Source organism: Odontesthes bonariensis, chromosome 13 (genome assembly GCF_027942865.1).
Source record: "Odontesthes bonariensis isolate fOdoBon6 chromosome 13, fOdoBon6.hap1, whole genome shotgun sequence".
In the NCBI taxonomy this organism is placed as follows: Eukaryota; Metazoa; Chordata; class Actinopteri; order Atheriniformes; family Atherinopsidae; genus Odontesthes; species Odontesthes bonariensis.
In genome coordinates, this window is record NC_134518.1 from 30,272,265 (window position 1) to 30,288,585 (window position 16,321).

Sequence of the window (16,321 nt, forward strand, 5' to 3'; positions counted from 1 at the left end):
CAATACAGCCTCTAAATAAGGCATTATCTGTCTTTGTTTCATCAATACTTTAAGACGAATGAATGAATGAACAAGTACTATTGCACTGTTAGCTCATAGCTGCCATGTTTTTGTTATCCGGGGGCTTTCTACACATGCGTCTAGTGGGATGACTTCATCGCTGCAGCACAGCTCATTCACTCTGGTAAGGACATCTATCGTACTCAAAGTTGTCGTCCACGTCGTCGAAATCTGATAAGTATCCTTCCATGTTGCACGAAACAAGCAGCAGCAAACTCCGTGTGAAGTTAGCCGACTGTCACAGAGCACGGAGTAAATAAGCTGTGCTGCATCGGCGCCCGTCGATGAAGTCATCCCAGTGGACGCATGTGTAGAAAGCCCCCCGATAGCCTTGGCGTCTCGAGTAATCTAAATATCTTCCAAAGGACGCCGACTTTCACAAAACTGTTATCTGTGAGTAGATGAACGTATTTTATGCCAGAAATAAGGTCCAGGTTTAAAAAACCGAACTTCCCCTTTAAATACACATAGAGACAGAGCCTCCTGTCCGTCCTCTGCATTCATTTCGTGTGTATTTTGGTAGGTTGCAGATGCATACCCAAATGGAGCACTACCACCAGAAATCATGGGGGGCAGCATTAGCTCACATGCTACCAGCCAAAGGAACAGAAATGGAAGTGGCAGAACTCCATCCACATTCCGCAATGTTTTAAATGGCCGCAGACACCACTGCGTTTATTACGCTGCTTCTTTTTATATCTCTTTCTGTGAAGATGCATTATCATGATCTCCTTCACCGCCGCCATGTTTGCTATATTCTGAAATTGACGTTGGAACTTGAAAGTAAGCGCTGAGCTTTACACTGCCCTCTGGTGGATGTATTGCCTAGCAACCATGCCAACGTAAAGCGCAAATGAGAGTATGTGGACAGTGACCCCTTGACGTTTTAAATGGACGCACCTATTTACGTACGTAATGGAAGCATAAATGAGCCTTAAGAGTAGCGGCAAAGATCACACAGTATGCTCAGGGCCTTCACTCCATAGTTTCATAATTAAATGTGCAAATGTACAGCACTTTACAGGATTATCAAGTCTCGATAGGAATGAAACTCTGCTGTTGCACATGGATATACGATGGTTGTTTTACGGGAGTACAGGGAAAAAACATTTTTGAGTGCGTTTATAATTCTAAACAAACATCTGTGTTTTTTTTATTAGAACCTTGCACACACAATACACTCTACAATGAGACCAACAAGTGAATGATGGATCCGGAATTAAACACCATGCAGTACAAAGGCGCTGCTAAAGTGCAAACTGGATTGTAGAATTGGAAACATTTTTCAGTGGTTAAACGCACCAAGTGCGGATGAAATAGTCCTGTGGCACATTTTGTACACATTTGTGCATGCTTTTGAAGGAGACTAAGCTTTGTTTTGCCTACGCAGTGTTGGACCTTATTATTTACAGCCCCAGAGATGTGGGACACAATGGCTTTGATGATGCACTCGATCTCCTCCAAGCTAATTCAGTGTCAAAGAAATATTTCCAGGAGAACGCAAACTAATAAGTTTTGGACAGTCAAAGGACACACTTTTGCACCCTGGCAAAACACACAGTTGCAGGTTATTCTCCCATTTAGCGTTGCATACTGGTGGCAGTGCAAGAGTAGTAGAGTGGTGCACCGTTTGCTGTTCTTGCATCTGCACTATCCTTATGTTTGCATTACAGATACAAGATGTTTAAAATTGCCCCCCCCCCACACCAAATAACAACATTCTTCTTCTTCTTTATAAGTAAACTCATAATGATGTTTGCTCTTTTTATAGTCAGTGTCTAATATAAGGCAATTGGTATTGCTCATATTGGTTGTATTTAACTGTATGAACATTTGGTGAGATGTTTTAGCCAACTATTTGGATTATAATTATGTGAAAATATACCAATATAGATAAATGTGAGACATTAAGAATGATTTATGTTCAATACTACATAAAAAACTTTGCCTGATACTGAGGGGTTGAAGTTGGGTGCTTCAACTGATTCTGAAATTAGATTTTCTGAAATTAATGAGATTATATCTTTGTGTTTGACATGAGATTATCCCCATGACCCTTGAGCCTGATTTTCATTTTGCAGTACTGAGCAATATATCTGGATGTGCTATGTGGTTTTTCAACAATCCAATCACTGCTTTGTACTTACAGCTATGATTTATATGCGCGCCTGCATTCTGTCCATATTGTGATCACATCTCATTATGCAAAGCAAGCGAACATGGCAGCTCTTGCTCTACAGTCTGGACTTAATTTTAGCTTTTGCTGCAGAGGTGGGTCCTCCTTCACGGCAAATGACTCTCTGGGAAGAGGAGACAGAAGTGACAACAAGAAAGACCACATTAATGATGTGTCTTGCTGTTTCAAGGAGGTTTATTTGCAAAGAGTATGAAAACACCAATTTTAAAAGTAATGGTTCTTCTGAACAGGTAATCACACATATTCAGAGAGAATTACATACATACATATTTTCATCTTTCCAGCATTGTTAAAGGTTAAAACCAAGAGGTCGGCATAAACAAGAAACTGAGTTAGTTTCCAGTCGTTGCTTCATTTCTGACTGCTTTATGCAGTCGCCACAGTTTTCAATATGTAACATTTAAACACTAAAGTCTCTTAAAACGTAGCTGTTGTTGTCCCTTTATCGTGTATTTCACAAAAATTGAAACATAAACTAGCATGCGGCAGTTCTGATGATTATTCTGTTTGACACAATCCATTAAAATTGCAATGGAATTAAAATGTCAAATAAAGGCTGTCATATATTAATTCTTTATTGTTCATATTACTACTTTGTTTTTGTTGATATTTCTTTACAGTTAAGAAACAACAAATCTGTTTTTACCCCATGCAAATTCTCATTGTTCTTTCTTTTCGTGTCCTCAGGTTGGATCTTCCCCTCAAAGTCAAGTGACAGAAGTCAAACAGAAACACACCATGTGAGGGCTGAAATTAACCTGACAAAAATTTAACACAGATTGATATGAATCCTGAGGTGGTGTGACATCAATGTTAATTAACAGGAGACAGACACATTTCAGTTTATATATAGGGAGAGCCTCAAACAGTTTAATTAGCAGAAGAAGAAATGTAGTTTTAATTGATTGATGACAGAGCATGTTGTTTGTCACACGCACCCTTGGGGATTTTATTTCTGGCTATTTCTGGTTTCAGCTTATGCTGAAAAATCATTAAAAAGATAAATAATGAAGCTTCCGATTCTACTCTTAGCTTATTTGACACTCAAGGAGTACAGTGCATATGCAGCAGCATATTTATTGGGTCCTCACTGTTCTGCCGCCCATTTGTTGTGTGATTACTTTCCTCTGAAAGCACTGCAACAAACTGTTGTTTAATGTTTGACACAAGTCAGCAGTCTTTATAGCAATAAAAACATTCATCAGTAGTTTGATTATAATGAGTCTGTGTCACATTTTGCAGTGCTTTGCTCAGCAGTCCAAATGGGGGATAAAATGTTGCTCATTGTTGCAAATTTCAATTGCTGTGCCATTATTGCCCAGTAAGAGGAAACCACAGACCACCCAGTGTCAATCACACCTGTATTGTACTTACTATTCTACCATACATACATTTCTTAAGTACAGTACGCTAGTCATTAATAGGTGATTGTACACCATATTAATAGTGTCCTTTCTTATTCATAAGCTATATTTATTTATATTTGTATGTATATTTAATGATCTGGTTGTAGTTGATAGATTTCAGCACTTTGCAATCTGCATGCCATTACCAAAAGGCAGCAGCAGGAGCTACGTGCCTTCATGTGCTCTGAGAAAGGATGGACGATATTTACCAAATGCAGTTCTTAAGGAAATCCAAATAACTATTACTGAGGCATTGACGTCTACACTGACCAGAAATTAAATACGATCTCTTAGTCAGGATGTCCTATGACTTATTTTAATAATTAATTTAGGTCCACCATCAAGAAGCTTAATTTACTGTATTCGTTGTCATTTAATTATGGCATGACAGCTTTTCGGAGTCCTAACCCATTGTAAAGTAACTACCCTTGCCAGATATATATGGACTGAAAATATATGTACTGTACCACCATTGAAAAAGCTGAGAAATGTTAGAAAATAAAATAGGCACAAGTTGAACCACCTTCATTACTCTTTAAGTAAATCTCTTAAGTTGCTCAAGGCCTGTGAGTGGTGTATCTTTTATAACCAATGCAACACTGCAGACTTGCTTATATAAAATACAAAACAACATGAATTCAAACTAAGCCTGTCAGCAGCCACTCAGTCAGAATGAAATCTCAAATTAATTAATTTTTTAAACTTGTTTGGGTCTCATTTATAAGTATCATTGTTTGATTTGAAAAGTTGAGAGCACGTATTCACGTTATCAACACATCTCACAGCCCAGTTTCACCAGAAAATGTTCAAAATGTGGTAGTGTCACAATCCAAGGCTGTACATTGTTAGATGGTAACGTATCATGAGGGCTGTCACTTTCTGTTTGAGCAGTGTTCATGTGACTGGATGGGAATTGTGACCTATATAGTAAAATGTGAAAAAAGAATGCCTGTATATTTTTTAAACTGTCTAAACATGCATTTTTGTAATATATATATAATATATATATATATATATTATATATATATTCTGGACATTGCTTTAAAGGTAGGGTAGGAGATCCTGGATTTTGAGTCCAGCGAAGCTGCAGTTTGAAAATACACCGGTAAAAAGTCCCAACCCTTTTCTTCACTTTCCCCCAAAGGCACGCCTCTAGAGTACATGAACGCGCACGAGCACGAAGGTGCACGAGCGCTGTTCTGACAGCAAGCATCGATCGTTGCCGTATTTAGTATTTAGTATTTAGTTTATGCTAACTATACGTTTAATAATGCTAGGTGCTAGCCAAGCAGGCTCTAGTTTAGCTTCCTGCCAAGCTTCGTTCACGGAGCAGGGTACGCGCACAGGGGGAAGGAGGGGGAAGGAGGGGGAGGGAGGAGCAGATTGCAGTTTGATAGACGGCATCAGAATCCAATCATTGTGAACGGACCGTTCACAATGATTGGATTCTGTTTTTCCTAGATTGTACGTTCTAGAGGCCACTAAAACTTTTCATATTTGTGTCAAAACTTTTAATTAATTGGTTGCAATGGGGGTGTGAAGAGTATTTCAAGCAATATGTAAAAAAGTGTTCCAGAAAAAGATCCCCTACCCTGCCTTTAATGAGCTGTGCACGAATACACAGATGTCCGAATCAGTAGCACTATAGACTGTACAGACTTGACCCTGCTAGCATCCTTGTTGTTCAGGGGATGCATAAAACTATGTAGTTTCATGTCAAAACCGTGTGTACACACAAAGGCAGAAAAGTGAAAACACAATCTCTTCACTACATTTATGAAGACATACGTATGTATTTTTCCCTATTGTGATCAGTCCTTGTCCAACTGTACGCACGGACGCGAAACTGACACTCAGGTGATTAATCTCTTGTAAAATAAAAACATTTCTTGTACCATAACAATAAAGATGATAATGGAAACAACAGCAAAGAAGAAGTGTAATTTACTCATGTATTGTTGCCCATGTGTGAACTGAGCAGGCAGTTGTCCAAAAAAATGTATGGCTTAGGTTGTAAAGTTTGCTGCTTCGCAGTATTTCTACTTGGGTCTTTGTTGCTTTTATCGATATTGTGGACAGGTCCAAATACCTACTGTATTGATCTCAGTGCAGAAATAGACAACATTATGGATAATTCAATAGCCTAGTCTACCATCTTTAATGTAATGTAAACGAAACACTAATTTCCTTACTATAAATTTTGCATCGTATCTCGCCTCCTGTGTCCTCTATCCAGCTGCCCCTCCGACGTATTTCTATTAGTGAGAATTAATCTCGCACAGAAAAGCTGTTCTTGTGTTAAAGAGCAACTAATCAGATCTGGCTAAAGATTTTTATTATCATCCATCTCTATATTAGCCGTTTCTGTCACCATCTGTTGTTGAAAGAAATGCACTATCATCAAAATCAGTGACAGGGAAAGTGAATAACAATGATTCTATTACATTACAGTAGCATTCATATGAAGGTATACTAATCCCCTTAACATTGTCATGGACCAAGAGGAGTCCGGAGTGGCACTCCCTTTTGGCAGAAGCCTCCTCGGCAGGTCAACACTAGAGGCCACTCCTGAAAAATTCCTCAGGCACAACTTAAGTTACAAAACAAAACGCCCAAGGCACATCAACTCCACAGATATCGATCTGATAAAGCATCAGCAGGAGATGGCAGAAAAAGCCTGTTTAATAGAAAATCCCCACTAGCAATCTACAGGATCCAAATGCCTGGGGTCAGCCACCACAGAACACTCAGATAGGTTCTTGCTACACTCTCAGAGCTTTGTTGACAGCGAGGGAGAGATATTCATGACAGTAGGTAGATAGTCAATGTCATGGCTGATCGGTGTATCTGCCTCTTCAGCTCATAAGTGTTCCACTGTGTTTGACGGCTGGTTCCTAACTTTCTCAGTCTGCTGTTTTGTGCAGGTACTTTAGATTTATAAGAGTTTGTCACTGATGCCACAATGCCACACAGAGCTGAGAGGAACCACACTACTGGGCAAAGAATGTGGCAAATGACCCTAACCATGTAGAGCTAACTATGCTACTTCATTAGTAATTCATCATAACTATGCACCTTTTCCTCTGGGAAATTCCAATTTCAATGGTTTTGGGTCATACTGTCACAGCTATTGGATGTTCTGTCACCAGATCTAGTTGAAATATCCCACTGAGCAGATTAATTTAAGAGTTTTTTGTTCCATTGTAAGAGAATGTTCAGTTTTCTCTGAACAATTCTTCTTTTTCTTCTGTTTGTGTAAATGACATTCACTTTCCCCAGTATCTAAACTCTAATGCAATGAGGATATCTGGCAGACATTAATGCAAAGTCTTTGAAAAAAAACGTCTTAGACTTTATTGTGCTGATTTGTTGTGATATTTGGCTGTAAATGTCAAACATCAGTCAGAAAACACTATTACTTCTTTATTGTTTCTGACTCTGTAAACAACCTCAAAATAAATATGACATCTTGTTTTATCATTCAAAATTCCTTTGGGAGATATGCTCTCTTCTTATTGTTCAACGATAAAATTCATATTACTTTTTATTTTGCTGTTGCAGCTCATCTGACATTCAAGACGAGACTATGTTAATGTTTTCTCAACGCACACTTGAACGCTAAATGCAATATTAATAGACACCACATTTCCTAAATGAATCTTCAGAGAATGGAAATCTTTAAATATGTATAAATCTGGTGACATTTGTTAATTTCTATAAAAGACTCCTCTCTGTGTGCCTGAGCTGTGCCACAGAAACGTCACTTCTATCATAGTATTTTTTCAAATAATTCTGCCTCTTTTTGCCATTTAGAAAACAACTTTTAAACTGATAGTTTTCACATCAGCGCCTCTGTCAATGCTGATGTGTAAAATCACTCCTCTAACACATTTCAGGGAAGTTTATCCATGCTTCAATTACAAAAAGCCTTTTTTGTCACCTAATTGTTTAAACCTAATTAAGCCTTGTCAATCAAAACATGGTAAAAAAAACATCTCATGCTTGCAAAAATGTAAATGTGAGAATTGAATGTCTTGCCTATGAAACATGCCAATAGGTGAATTCAGGTGAGTAGAATGATGGGATTCTTTTGGCTTAATTAACCACATTTCCAGTTAGACAAGAGGGAGCAGCTGGCACTTTTTACTCTCTTTTGACACTCTACTTCCAAGTCCTTTCCCATCTTTAGGCCCAGAGTCCCCAGCACAGATGTATCAATCCTGTTCTTGCTTCTTTTTTTCCCTCAGCTCCATTTTGATTGTTTCCTCAAACCCGTGAAAGTAAGACTTCAATAAACACCTGCACACACGCTTGAGATTCCTTGAAGTTTTAACTCCAATCTCTCTGTAATCACTGCTTCACTTTCATATGAAACTGTTCCTGTGCCCCAACAGTCACTGTAATATCACACTATCGCTTTATTGCTTCTCTTCGCTGATCTAAAGTCTTACTTCAGGCAAGGTGTACTTTTATCCTGCACTAGTTGTCGACATCTCATCTCCTGTCTACCAACAGATTACCCTGGATCCCCTTTTCCTTCTCTTGCCCTCCAGTAAACTTTTGACTCCAGTCATCTTCATAATCCACTTTAAGGTGAGTTACTGTGAGATCTGAGACATTACACCCCTCAAGCTTCACTATCTAATCCTCTCCGTTTACATCAGCTGGTCCGCAACACACAGGGTTTTGCTTTCTGAGCTCATGCTCTGTCTACAGGATGCCCTGCGTTGAATGTGGTTCTTCTGTGTTTTACTTTCCATAACCACGGTCTTCACAGATGCTTCTTTGCATAATCTCTGTGTAATCTATTTATTTGGATACATTATCTGGTATTGAAAGCAGCATTTTTGTTTACCAGAGCAGTACAGTTGCACATGGTGAGCAAATCACGAAGAGCACGGGCTGAGTTTCATTTTTATGAAAGGCTCATGGGGACATCTAGTGTTGACTGACAAAAGGAGAAAGAGGTGTCTGGCTTCAGCTCCAGCAAATGTTGAGGCTTGAAATACTTTTAAAAGAAATGGACCACAGAATTTCCAGGCAAATGTGGACATCAAGGTTCATTCATGTAACACTTCAAATAAAAATATTACCATTTATGTTAAAACATTTGTTTTATAGATTTGAAAAAAAAAAGAATTGTTAATGACTGTATGAACTAAGAGGGACACATTACTTTAGCTGGACTTTAATGGTCATTACTTTAAAAGTGACCATAGCCGGCATATTTGAGGTCAATACAGCGGTTTTGTCCATCCTCACCAAATTTTGTCTTTTTTTTAATCATCAATTTACATCTTTCTGTCTCTATTTTTCATCTCTTTGCAGTCATTTTGTGTTTCTATGCACTCATGGCATCTCCATTCCATTGCTTATTTTTTTCATCTATTTGCAGATAGTTTATACTGCCTTTGAGGGGGGGTTTGGCCTGGGGGCACAAAGTGTCCCTTGTCCAGGAGGCTTGTTCATAAATTCATCCAAGCATTGAGCCCCTATTATCTGTCTCTTACCTCCCCTGCTGCTCCCTGCTTTGATTAGCTCCCATTAAGGAACCACTCCAAGCCGCTCAGCATTCAACACATTTACAAGTCATAAAGGATTGCAATCAACAAATTTGCACCATCCCAAAACTCCAAGTGCCTGTTAGGGCAAAAATGAGGAGACTGTCACAGTGATGCTGAGAATTCAAATGGCAACAAAAGTGGTGCTTGATACAGCTCGGGATGAATGAAAAAAATGTGGAGGATTTCTGTCTCAAAGGCATCACACTTCATGCGGGAGCCCCTGTGGAGGAGATGAAACTATGTCCTCTGTTAAATTCCAGGGAATTGGTCCAAATGCTTTGGCTGGAGGGTGATGACAGCCACAGCCAGAGACATAAACGACCAACATTTGTCTGTGGCAAAGAAGTGGATTTTACAGGGTGTTAACCACAGCCAGTGGAGCTTCTGAGAAGCAGCAACCTATAAAAGAATAATTCATTTACCTTGGATGTTCTTTTGTCTGATACAACAAACAATGTTTTAATTTTTTGACGGTGAAATATTTTTTTCCTCCAGAGCAGGGGAGCATGCCAGCACACGGTTTCAGCTATATTTCTAGATGCTCTGAGTAAGCAAGGACATGCAGTACATATGTATGCTTAGAGGAATATAATCTAAATATAAAGTCTGGCCTGGAGCTGAATTACTGTAAGAGGGTTTGAACTTCTGAGGATTTCGTCCTGTAATTGATAAACTGATAATACATGGACCCCCTTTTTCTTTGTATTTCCAGAAATTCACATTGAGAAATGAGGCTCCTTTATTCCCTGCATCTTATGCATATACCATTTTGCTCAGCCATTTTTTTTTTTACTATATTTCATAACCTACACTTCTCAAACAAAATGAACACAAATAATACATATCTTCTACCTCGGTATGTTTACCAATCTATCTTTTTGCAGTACATCTGTCAAACGTTTAACCTCTATTACAGAATCCATGCCGCACTCAAACAAATAATATCCCATTATCTTTACTTGGAGGTGGAAACTCTGTCATAAAAATGAAGTCAAAATACAAAATCAGTGAGTCATGTCTGCATTAAAATGCACCGGTACTGACTTTATATGCATAGCTACAGAATAAGTAGAACGTATATAAAACGCACTCTGTGCAGTTTAAATCACCTCTGAAGGCAGCAGTGTGCTCAAATAAGCAGTGAACATCTTTTCCAAAGTTAATGGCATTCAGCCACTTTTATAGGGAACTGCTATTATGTATTTTCATGGGTCATTTCAAAAACAAATTTTACAAAGTGCTGCACAACAAAGATAAATGCACATAATGACATAATGCACATTGTTCAGCACTGATGGCAAAGACTTAAAGTGTTAGAGGAGTGGTTATTATAGGTGTTTGTGAGGTGAGGAAGGTTAAAACAAACCAGCAGAGGGAGGAATAGTTGAAAATAAAATCGCTTTTGAAAAGCGTATATGTAAATTGTTTAAGTTTCTAAAAAAGGTTAAACTGAGGATTTAGTTTGAGTTAGTTTTAAAGCACAGGTTTTTATATTGGATTTACCGACTGGAAGATTCCTGTTGTGGGACTTTGGGTTGACAATGAATTGCAAAGTGGTATCAGGGATAAAACTGAGAGAAAATTCTTGTGGATATATTGGATTTAGTTTTTTTTTGCTTTCTTAGATGCCATCTGGGCTGTCATCTGGGAACTCAGTGTGCAGTTTTCATCTAAAACAATCTTTAAGAAAGATAACCAGAATTTCGAAATAATGGATTTGCGCAATATTAGACTGACACATCCACAATCAGATTCAAGAATCTACAGAATGATAAAGTGCAGAAGGCGCATTTTCAAATGGGGATTTTTTTTTAAGAAAAAGGAGTCAAAGTTTCTTATTTCTCTTCTTACTATGTTCAGTCTCTGTAAATTAGTTGGAATGTGGTCTCAGTCAGTCATGTTACCATTTGAAGAGCCCACATTTAACTCTCAAAAGAATCTCAAAATTTGTTGACCCACTTGATCCCTGTATGGCTTCTTGTGAGTGGACTAACACATACTACAAATAGAGCAACTGCCTCCTACCTTGACAGGTTTTTGTCGTATTACAGTGAGGGTCATTTCCTCTTATACTCAAGGCAAGGAGAAAACGGGGTTCTCACAGATGATTTTAAAAACTTGGCCATGACTTTAAGCTTCAGGTCTGTGTCTCTAAAGTGTAGCAGATAGTTTCAAATTGGCCTGTAGCACCATGTCAATGATGTGTACACTGGATAGACTGCAGCCAGGGTTTGTTGCCTGTCTGTCCCACAACACAGAAGGCAACATTTGTAAGTCGCTTTGGATACTAGCGTCTGCTAAATGCAAAAACATAAACATAAACACAGATCCAGATTCCAACTTTATGTGCCAACCAGGTGGAGTAAAGCAGTACGTATTTCCAAAAAGTCTCAAAGCCTGAAATTTACCATTTGTACTTAAATAGATTTAAAGCATACATTTTAAGTTCAAGATCTTGACGTCACCCCTAGTTTGTGGACAATAATTTTAAAACTTGTATCAATATTTACATAGAACAAACTAGTCAAGAGTAGAGTAGCTTCCTTCCTTAAAGCATACAGTGCTTTGGTGTCTATTTTATGACCTAAATGTTTAAAGAATATACACAGTGAACATAATGCTGTATTGAAGAAGACCTCAAACTACTGACACCATTACCTCATCAGGAAAATGTTAATTGGGATAATAAATCAGGTAAGTAATAGGGTTACTGACTCATAGACCTTTATGTCAAAAAAAGGATGGCTTGGCTTGTGATCAAAAACAATTTAGCTAAGAAAGCAACAATCAAGGAACTGCAACAACAGCTATACGTTCAGCTCGGGGTCTGTCTTACATCCTAAATGCACAAGGCTCTCACCAAGAACTAAAAACCATTCAAACATCTGCTCTTGTCAGGTTTGCTTATTTCTTTCTCTCAATTTCCTCTGTTGTGCCATGTTGTCCACACTCACACCAAGCTAACTTCCTTTTTCAATTAGCAAAAGATAGAAAATATTTGGGCATCTAGTTATGATGCCCTCCTGACACCTCCCAGGAGAGATATTTTGGACATGTTCACCCAGGCTTGAGGCAGATCCAGGACTCTTTGTAGAGTATATGTCTGTCAGCTGGCTTGGGATTGTCTTGGTGTCCCTCTTGACGGGCTGGAAGAGTTGGATGGGGTACTGGGATTTCTGCTTGGACAGTTTCCCATGCAACCCAGTCCCAAATAATGGTAGAAAATGGAAAGATTACACTGAAAAATTGTAGTCCATGACACTATCTCAAAATCTGATTGAATCAACGCACACCAACAAGACAGACTGAAGCAGCAACCAATCTGAAGTTATTATGCAGGGAGAGCAGGGCCTTGACACTGCTCGAACCACATATTGTTTAGGACCAGAATGAACTCTGACTAAGATGTAGTAGCATTCTCAGACAGCGGGTGCCATATATAGATTGGGTTTGGGCCACATACACACAGAATGAAATCAAGAGGTATAAGAAGATCTCACAAACTAAAGTCATTGGCAATTTCCGTGCATGCTACCATGTACATGTCTCTGTGTCGTTCTGATCAATAAATTCCCCATAAGAGGCTCCAAAGGTGAGTCTGACTACTCTTTTCTCCACAACATTAGCTACACTTTGTCAGCACATGTTAAATGTAAAACAGCCGCTAGTGTCTGAAATACATACGACATGCATTCAGTGTAATGTCATAAACCACTGTCGGCAAAAATATCTGATGTCAAGAGTTTTTGGACAATGCAGGAGAGTTAAGTCTCCCATAGTGCCCTGTAGAGACAATTGTTCTTTCACTTAGTTCTTTTTCATTTTCAACTTAAACTTTTTTGTTATTTGGAAAAGATTGCTTTTGGCTTAACTTTTAAATGCATCAACCTTGCACCTCAAAGCAGTTGTTGTTCAGGAGGTTATGTGGGTCATCTGTGTGGTTCAATTGCCGGTGGTGTAGTGGTGCCTCAATCTGACCTGCAATCAGCCATATTTAGTTCAAAATGGACCAGTGGTATTTGCACATAAATTCTGCTGCTTGACATCAGGGGAAAGGGTGTTTGAATGGATTTAATGCCCTAAAGTTCATGCCAAAACCTCACTAAATCGTCCAAGGAGGCAACAACTTCGAGGCAGTCAAAGGGTAGAGAGGAGCAGGGCATGCGTTTGAATTTGGAAAAAAATGGACTTACAGCACATTGCTGAAAGCAATGCAAATCAGAGAGGATTTAGAAGCAGGTTCACTCAATGGTGACTGAAAAATGAGTGGGCATACTCACGTTTATTCAACACTACAGAACTCCTTGTGCTGAAATGCCCTTTAAAATCATATTGAGGCCTAAAAATCATTGATGTTGCCTGAATTTGTGGATAATATAACATTGCGTTCAAGTGCAAACGAGTACATTTGCAAAGTACTTTAGTCATTTGTAATGTATGTTGCTGAATTTATGTATGAGAAGCTCAGATAACAGCTGCATAGGACAATCTTCATTATTTTAACACTTGGTTTCACTCCATCACAAAGCACATCATTGTCCAGTTCTGTTTTTTCCACAGGAGAGCAAACCCAAAGGACCAACAACGACATACCAAGAGGAGGCCCTCACTTCAGGTTGTTCCACACATTTCTTAGACTGCCCTTAAATGGCAGAAACTTGCTGCAACATGTAGGCCTGTGTTTGTGAAGCACCAATGAACAGGCTGCAGAACCATGTCCATAGGTTAAAGGTGCTGCGTGTGCAGATTGTCGTGTTTTTCATTGTTGACAGATCAGAGCATCCAAAGAGTTTTTAGCCCCTTTCACACCGCGACCCGCTATCTTAGCGGGTCCAAATTGCACCTTCGACCCGCGTCGAGCAATGTGAACGCTTGGCGTGTCGGGGTGACCCGTGTCGCCTGAAGCCGAGTTCAGGGGGCGTTGCCTAGTGGCAGAGCGTCACACGAAACACATAAAATGCTGGGCGTGTACAATGACGTAGGCACAAGCCATGCGTCGGAGGTAGGGTGAAATACACCTGTCTGCATCAAATTTTTCAAACAAACGATGGCGGGACACCTTGAGAACTCATTTTTGCAATGCAGTTCATGGAGATGTTACTTTACGGTGCGTCTTGCTGCGTGGGAAACCGCGCTCTCCCATCTTTCTCGCCAGCCCTTCCAGCAGAGGTCCATCTTTCACCGTCCCCGAAATGTGGCGGAAAATAACGTCCTCTGTTCGGGGGCTGAGGAGCTCGCGGACCTCCTTGTCTCCCCAGTTGGCCATATTAAAAAATATCTCCAACTTGATGTAGGCTAAAACAGAGTAAAACTTGTCCTCACCTGTCGCTGTTGTTCTGAATCAGCTGTCCATTCTGTCTTTTAAACTCCTCACGTCACGCCCTCGTCCGACCCGCGTCGATTGTGTTCACACCAAACTCGGCTCGGCAAAAAGACTAGGGTCCGACGCGGGTCGAAAGGCGAGTCGAGTTGACGCGGCAGCCCGAGTCGGCAGTGTGAACACAACAGCGGACACGCTAAATTCGCGAATTAAACGCGGGTTCGGCAGTGTGAAAGGGGCTTATGTGTCATATGTGTCTCAGCTGTTTCTCGAGACATGCTGCATACCACCTGGAGTTATAGGGGGTATTGATATTTAATGAGTGAGGTAGGCATCATGGACGCAGTTGTCAAGAAAATACACATCTGAAGCATTTGTTGGTCATTGCATTGACCTCATATCAGCAACACTGTAGTTTCAGTGTGAATGCAGTAGGTCACAGACTTTAAAACTAGACAATCTGTGATTAAATCATGTAAACATTGGATTATGCATAACTTTCTGTATGGCCATTAACGAAGGCAAAGGTTAAGTTCAGTGGTTATGAAGGCAGTGCTGCAGCTACACTGCTGGCATAACCATTACATATTGCAGGTGAGAAGCCAACATAATGGCTTCAATGACACATTTTAGCTTTGGAATGATTTTATTTTCTGAACCTCAGCTTTTACTTTTTCTTGCTATAGATCTTCCAAATGGGATGTAATTTTTGGATCTTCTCTATCTGGCAGTTAATTTCCATAAACGAGGACAATATTCACTATAGTTTTTGATTTCCAACCGGAAAGACTGTCTAGTGTCACGGTTAGCTTATTGTGACGTTAGTACTGTAAAAAGAAGCAATGCCCTTGAGGATCATATTTCTTTATACTTTATATTACTTTTCTTTTCACCAACTTGGCAACATGGCTTTATTGTATTCTTAGTTCTTTGGAAAATACAGTCTCAATTGCACAGATAGAACATTAACAGATATTAAGAAAACAATTATCTCCAAATGATATTATCTCCAACATCCAAATGCACTGTTAAGAGCAAACTCAATAAAATGTGTCTGATTTATCTAAAGTCTAGTTACACTCCACACCTGATGTTCCTGTCAACCACAAGAGAACCTTGAGAAGAACTATGGATGTATGGATGGTGGGCATCTGAAGGAGAATCCTTTCTGAGTGTATTGGGTAAATCCTGAGAGGCAGGAATGAAAGGGAAACTGACAACTAAACAATCCCTTAATGAGAGAAATGAAATAGTGAATATCTCTATTCATTTATTTTTTGTTGTTTTTAGCTATAGAGTATATAACGTTGCGAGGTGATTTGGGACATTGCATCGGTGCCAAAATTATAACCACCAGACAGATTTAATCAAAATCCTGAAATGCCAAATTGACACGGTAAAAAAACTAAAATGCAACCATCAGGATAGACATCTACCATTGAGCCCCCCTCAGCTTGTTGGAGAAATGGTTGCCATGGTTACCGGCTTGGAGTGTCCCAGATGTTCCCCGTTATTGTTCCTGCACTTAAACTGGCAACCTCTCAATTATCACCGCGCATCTGCAGGCGACCACCAAGAAACACTGACCTGCTGACAGATCAACCAGGCACTGATTACTTTGATTAGCTCTAATTTAGTGTTTGCTGAGTGTCAGGAACCTGCAGGAGGTCTCCTCCTCGCCTGAGCAGGACAGCAGGGGGTGATTATTATGTGTTCTCTGGTATGTCGCCCAGCTCTCAAGGAGAAGTGAGTACAGTCAGCTTCACTGACTCTC